The sequence below is a fragment of the Polypterus senegalus genome, chromosome 15, assembly GCF_016835505.1.
Source record: "Polypterus senegalus isolate Bchr_013 chromosome 15, ASM1683550v1, whole genome shotgun sequence".
NCBI classification, from domain to species: domain Eukaryota; kingdom Metazoa; phylum Chordata; class Cladistia; order Polypteriformes; family Polypteridae; genus Polypterus; species Polypterus senegalus.
In genome coordinates this window covers 26,301,114-26,307,113 of record NC_053168.1, presented here as the reverse complement: position 1 = coordinate 26,307,113, position 6,000 = coordinate 26,301,114, and the positions used below count along the sequence as shown (strand labels likewise).

General features: G+C 40.2%; 1 protein-coding gene across 1 annotated transcript in view; it reads left to right on the top strand.

Annotated features, from left to right (window-relative positions):
• The first annotated feature begins 217 nt into the window (after positions 1–217).
• The window catches only part of fam135b (family with sequence similarity 135 member B), a 211,707-nt gene continuing 205,924 nt past the window's right edge, over positions 218–6,000 (top strand). Inside the window, exon 1 of the mRNA XM_039736980.1 lies at positions 218–662. The gene's annotated coding sequence lies outside the window, so the exon portion shown is untranslated. The remainder of the gene's footprint in view (positions 663–6,000) is intronic.

The following is a 6,000-nucleotide window of genomic DNA, read 5'->3' as shown; positions in this document are numbered from 1 at the left end:
GTATGTTGTCCTACATAAACCATGCATCATTATCAGTTCTCCGTTAAAATAAATATGCAGACTAACCCACATACTGTTGGCAGCATTTCATAATCACCACGAACAGCATTACAAGGTCAGAGCAATGGAGAGAGACAGAGAGAGAGAGAGGAAAAAATCATATTTGCAGTTATTTGTGCCAGAGCTAAGCTGGTCAATCGGCCTCCGGCTCCTGATTGCAGCCAGATCTTGAGAGGCGTGACGTCACCACACCGGCGCGTGCACTGCACGGCGGCGAAAGGCACACGCACTTCGTGGGAGGAGAGGGCGGCACTAGCAAACATATGAGAAGCGGCACAAGTAACTGGGAGGACGAGTTCGAACCCGAGACTGAAAAAAAAAGACGCAAGGGGAAAAGGGAACTGGAATGAATTAAGTGAGACCAGCTCACGTTGGCGGCGCGCATACTAAACGTGTAGCGTGCGCTACATGCCAAAGAGTCTCCTCTGTAACTGGGGCTGAATGAATAACCATGGCAACAGCAGCAGTAGCAGCAACGAGCTGCTCGTGGCAATAAACACTTATCTACTGTAATCGTGTATCGGCAGACCTTGGACATAAATACGGGCGCAGGGGAAGGGAACACCGCAGACCAGAGCATCTGTACTGCAGAAGTGTGCCAGGTAGGGTTGTTATTTCTACAGTATGTGCTGCTAAGCAGATATGCGCAATGTTCGTTGTGCCGGAGAGCCCATCTCCGTATATAAAATACCCCGAGCTCTGTACTCGAGAAGTCCAATTGAAGGTAACTGTGATGGTTTTTGCGGATGTCCTTTGAAAAACTACACTTTCTAATAGTGGGATGTTGGAGCGATTTAGGACTTCAGTTGGACAGCAAAATGTCTTTTTGGTCACAAAACAACACTGAGTCCGACTGCAGCATTTCATTGCCGTCAGCCTGTGTACAGTACGCGTGATGTGAGAGCAGCGTTATAATGAAACTAAGCGATAAATAAGGCAGACTATTACGTGTGTGTAATCCTGTTCTGATCAGTCGTATTCAATTGGCTGTCATGTAAAGGAGACATTTAGGGTTGAAAGTTACAATGCTCGCCAAAACCATTTAAATCATTCTTAAAACATTCAAGTATTTATTGTTATACGTTAAAATAAAGTTGTTGTTCTTTTTTAAATAGAGAAAGGCACTGCCGTGTACTTTTATCTAGCATTCTCTTATAGTAGCCGAGAGACCGCACATCATTCGGATGCCGTTCGTGTTTATATGCACAATCTTCCAACAGGTGAACGTGGATTTGAGATGCGCCGGTCTGTGAATGAAAGTACTGTAGAATGTATTACTCGCAACGGTTCATCGCTATTAGTTTCAGTCATACTAAGAATAATAATGACGAGATAATTTTGCCATAACCTTAAAATAAGTTTCGTTAATCCCTGTAAATTAAGGGTTCACGGAATTCCTGCTATTCGATATTCTGAAACCTCGGATGAAAGTGGCTGCTGCGGATTACGCAACTGCTAAGAAATAAACATCAGGGATAATACTGAATTTCAGGTCATCAAATGAACTGTGATTCATTTATTTGTGTTCGCATGTTTATATATGTATTCTTGCCTTAAAGAATTATAAAAACACTGAAACAACAGTTATTTACATCCGCCCATCCTTCCATTGTCCAGACTGTTTATTCCTTTTCAGGGTTGCAGGGAGCAGGAGCCTGTCCTTACAGCACTGAACACAAGGCAGTCATTACCTACTTAATTTGTATATTTAATTTATATTGTGTACTAAAATATTGTCTGTTCCAATTTGAATGCAGTAAGGACAGACCTATTGCATACAAAGCGGAGTTTGCACTTTGAATTATCTGAATTATGTTTACACATAAGTCAATTAGGCATATTTAAAAGAACTGTACCTTGTATATTTCTGAAACTGTATATTTTCATATTGCAATCCACAACCACTGCAGTATGTCTTTAAAATTCCTCACTGTGACTGTGGCTGCTTATTTTATCTGTCAAGTCGGACGTTTTCTTTGTTTTATTAGTAATTTTTGTTTGTTATAATTTAGATGCATTTATTTATTGAGCTGTAAAAATCCAGATTTTCCCCTTGGGACAAATAAAGTTCAGTATAACCATTCTTCATGTATAAAAGCAACAGCCAGGTTCCTAATCGCCCTTTTTTCATTCTGAATCCACCTGAATTACTGTTCTGTGAGCTGATATCATTTAAACATAATTAATACATTGGTATTACAGTTAAAAAAGATCCACACAAATGTTAATAAGTCATTCCCATCTATTATTTATAGAAATAACATTAAGTAAAAAAGATCGCCAATACAGATGTTGTGATGCCCGTTAATGGTGCATCTTGAAAGCAGTGTTATCTAATATAAGAATGAACCCTTTCAAATGTCATTCTTTTGTTAGGAAACAAAACAATTTCATGTTTTATTTATTAGATGTTTTTTTTAACATTGAAACTGGTTATCCCATGGGACAAAATGTTGGTGCAATGTTTATTGTTGCTTCCTCACAAATCCAGAGGCTTGAGTTTGTTTCCTAATTTAGTAACTGTCTTTTTGAGTTCCTACTTGTTCCTTGTGATTGCATAGATTTTCTCTGGGCATTCTGGTTTCCTCCTACATCTTAAACACTATCTTTGTTGGGTTATTTGAAGGCTGTGCTCTGATTTAGACAGGTGTCTTGTCTATGGATGGCACCTGCTGCCAGGATATAAACATGATAGCAAATAGACGTATATCATACCTGATATTAGTTTATTTTGAATTAAATATTCAAAGATGGATTGCCTAGTGTTTTGTGGACATTCTCAGTGAACTGGCATTTTGCATTGTAAATCTGAATATTTTGCAGTATCCTTTAAACACAGTAAGTAGATACAAAGTATGCCAGTCAGCTTTGGAAGGTTAATGGGTTGATTTGAATAAGATTGCATGGATTCATTATTTCACGTAAAACTTTTTTTGAGTCTGGATTAATTATGCATTTTTGAGGAAGAAGAAGATAGCTTTGAAAATATGCCAAAATAGATCTAAGTCCACAGTTAGTGTACAGTCAGACATCCAGAATTCGTTTTGAACAGCATTCACTTAGCTTCAGACAATTTGTAGAAAACACAGTTTTAATGAAAGCCCAAGGGTACGGATTGGATCTGTAGCAGTTCCCAAGGTTGTTGAGTTAGTAAGCAGACAAAGGTCGAGAAAATCTAAATAGGTATATAGAGACCACTGGACATGGTTGAGATGGTGCTCATTTACAGTGTTTTGTTAAGTGAAGACGGACGTGAGTAGGTATGTGATTGGTAGTGTCCATAAATGAAGAAGGGACTTGGAGGGTCATTATAGTTACAGAAAATCCAAGCTTGTGACAGTTTATTTAATGACCAGTTTTAATGAAGACCCTTTGGATGGAGAGAGAGAGAGAGAGAGAGAGAGAGAGATTTAATCAGTTACTGATCCAAAGGTTCTTGTATTAGAGAAGGACTTGTTACATGTCTAAGGCTAATAACATCTAAATAATTATATAGAAGAAACAGCACAAAGTGGAGATGATGCTCAGATGCCAATTTGTGTAAAAAGGAAAATGTGAGCAGATGTCTAGCTTTTTTGATTTCCTTCCCTAAAAATCTACCTAGAAAACTAAATAAAATTAAAAATGTTCTTATCCTTTACTTTTTGTGAAAAGTGTTTTTTTTATTATTATTATTGCTATGGTATTGAAGGTGTTAATGGCGCATACTAGGCAGTTGTGCTGTTTGTGGATAGATGTGACATTACTGTGAGGGGGGAATTCTAACAGATAATTGCCAACTTGCAAAGTAGGGATATTTAAAGAATTCATTAATTCTGCCTTTTATTCATTACAGTGGAAGAATGTGAGCTTACCTGGAACCTTAAAGTAGAAGATGTTAATGTTTTATAATGTTTGTATAATTTCAAAATAAACTGCCCATAGAAGTGGCATCAGAATTGTTTTCTGCCAAAATCAAAACATTGTTCAAATAAAAAGGACATCTATTTTATGTGTACCACCACTGTATAACCTTGTTGTTTATTTGCCTGCCTCTCCACTACAGTACTGTTAGTAACTGCTACTGAATAAATACTGACCTCTGCTTTAATGGTTTGTTGTACAGGTCAAAGACACAATAATGAGTTAAGAAAAACTTTAAGGTTTGTTTTTATATATATGTATTAGTCATATTAGATGTTTAGTTGAACTGGATACCATTCCAATTGTGGCTTAAGCCAATAATCACATATGTCATGTTGACAATAAGAGGGTATGATTTATACAGCATGACCTTGGATCTCCTTTTAGAATGTTAAAGGTATGATCAAAAGAGTATAACAGTTGCGTACTCTGTTCACTTTAATATATTGCACAGTACTGTATCTTCAGCAATGGTTGTTGAACTCAGTTGTGCAGTAACCCTGTGGCTAATGGTCTGTTTCAAATTTTTTCAAAGGACAATTGTTGCCCTGTTGAAACTTGATGCTTTTATTTTAAAGCTTGTTTTATGATTGTTCAGTTAAAAATGTTCCACAGTTTATATACCTTTCCAAAGAAAACTTAAAGACATGCTATTGACATAACTTTTATCACAAAATACAGTATTCATTCTTCTAATTTATTTTTAATCATTGATTTAATTGAGTTCTTTTACATCTAAAATTTTTTTTGTAAAGTTATACAGGATACAGTACACACACACACACATACATACGTACATACCTACATATATACTGTATACAGTATATATATATATATAGCTATATATATATATATATACACTAGCTGTGTAAGCCTGTGCTGTAAAAAGTCCTAGAAACTATTGAAATCGTCCGAAAAAAAAATGGACATGTAGAGATGTCAGGTAATTGAAAGGAACTACCCTGGGCATCTCCCTCCTTGGAGGTTTCGTTTTGCTGATGTGCTCGCCTTCACTTGTGTATTAGCGGCGGGAGGAAAGTAAAAGGGATACTGTTTTGACGATGTGCTCACCACGCTTCTGTAATAGCAGATAACTGAGTGTCTCTCTCTTTGGATGTTTCGTTTTGACGAAGTGCTGGCCTTGCTTGCGTATCCTTGGAGGTGGAGCCCTTAGCCCGACTTGACCTCTCACTTCCATGCCGGAAAGACACATGCACTTCCACGCATATATATATATATATATATATATATATATATATATATATATATATATATATATATATATATATATTGTGGTGGGTTGGCACCCTGCCCAGGATTGGTTCCTGCCTTGTGCCCTGTGTTGGCTGGGATTGGCTCCAGGCAGACCCCCGTGACCCTGTATTCGGATTCAGCGGGTTAGAAAATGGATGGATGGATATATATATATATATATGTATATATATATATATATATATATTGTGGTCCCCGGCCGGGGCTGGAGCCCGTCCGGGACGCCCAGGAGGATGTGAGGAGGGCTTGTGCCTCCTCCAGACCGTGAGGGGGCGTCCGTCCTGGTTCTGTTGGGGGCCACGGGTCGAGGGCATGGAAGCCCTACCCTGTAGGGGCCCGTGGTCACCGCCAGGCGGAGCCCCAATGCCGGTTTATCCCGACGGTCCTCGGCTGGGGCTGGAGCCTGGCCGGGGCGCTTTGGAGGACCGGAGGAGGGCGAGTGCCTCCTCCAGACCGAGTGGGGCGGCCGTCCTGGTTATGCAGGGGCCTGGGTACAGGGCTTGGAAGCCCAGCCCTGTAGGGACCCGTGGCCACCGCCAGGCGGCGCCCAGTGCCTGTTTATTCCGGGAGCCGCACTTCCGCCACACCAGGAAGTGCCGGGGAAGACGACAGGGGACGCCCGGACGGCTTCCGGGTGCGCAGCCGGCATTTCCGCCACACGGGGGTGTGTCCGCGGGAGATTGCCGGGGAGCAGCTGGAGCCCATCCGGTTCCTATAAAGACGCCCCTCCAGTCGTTGACAAGAGTCGGGTGGAAGAGTGGCAAC